Source organism: Sinocyclocheilus anshuiensis, unplaced genomic scaffold (assembly GCF_001515605.1).
Source record: "Sinocyclocheilus anshuiensis isolate Anshui unplaced genomic scaffold, SAMN03320099.WGS_v1.1 scaffold188, whole genome shotgun sequence".
Taxonomy (NCBI): Eukaryota; Metazoa; Chordata; class Actinopteri; order Cypriniformes; family Cyprinidae; genus Sinocyclocheilus; species Sinocyclocheilus anshuiensis.
Genome location: NW_015555768.1, coordinates 793725 through 795043, shown reverse-complemented (window position 1 = coordinate 795043; position 1319 = coordinate 793725).

The following is a 1319-nucleotide window of genomic DNA, read 5'->3' as shown; positions in this document are numbered from 1 at the left end:
AGCAAAGTCAGAATTACCTCCTCTCCTAGGTTCACGAAATGGTCGAATAAGAAAGAATATCTCTTTGGTTTTGAGACTTTAGTCTTTGCAACTTCAGGGATCTTATCTATGCACAATCAGCTTGTAACACTCCAAAGAGAAAGGAAAACTTGAAATCGCATCATATGACCCCTTTAACGCGGAAAAGTAAGTGCGGATGAAAATGGAACACGCCCAAGTCTCCGCGCAGGAGCAACGCAACATTCCCACGCGTGTGTCCATGCCCAAAAACTGCACACATCGAGTTACACTTTTACTCTAGCACATTAACATAATAAGTAAACACAACTGCTATTAATTAACACAACAGTTAACGCGCTGAGGTGCATGTGTGACCCCATTAATGTACCTGATCCCGCGCCTGGATCTCAGGCGAGGACACTCAAATCTCCAAACACTGCCAACCGCACTGAGATCAGGGGTCAGACTTTACACAGCACGATAAGAATGCGCAAAAAAAAATATTTGTATATATATGAATTAAAAATCATACCGAAACAACGCATGCATAACAATAAAACTTTACATTTCTGCACAAACCACGTGTGTAACTAACTAATAGCTCATTGTCGCGGAATTCATTCTCAAACGTGTTTGTTTTGCGCTGCAGACCATGTGCTGCATGCAGACAGAGGAGCTCCTCAATGAAACATCCGATCAGAGCAGCAGCGATCACAACATCTGCCCGTTTCTAAATACCTGAGAGGATGCTGGGGTCTCTGCCATCCACGTGCGTCCCTCTGCATCATCTCCGGGGCGTCTTTAGTCCTTCCTTCAGCTGCATGACTGTCTTCTGCTCATCGATTCCAGATCATCATGATCATCGACTGTTCTTCAACACACACACCTGTGTTTACACAGCATGCGGTAATGCCAGCCCCTCTTCCCCCTCCATCTGCAAGGGCTGGAGATTTTTATCCTGCGTTGATCTACACACAGGGACCAAACCAATCACATTTCATCCACATTTAGTGGCTCCTGTCTCGTTTAACCCGTTCAGTGCCACAGTACTGAAACACAAATAGTGAATATATAACTATATAAAAATAAACATATATCAAATGTACATAAAAATAAAACGTATTCTTTATGTTATTGAATTTAAAAATATTTAAATTAAATAAAGAACATCATAATCTATTTACAACTAAGAAAATAATCAATATACTAAAATCATATAACACAATATAACAAAACATTGCCTGTCATAAAATGTACCAATAAGTAATTAGTATAAATATATTAATTAATATATAAATTACTAATTTATTTGATCATTT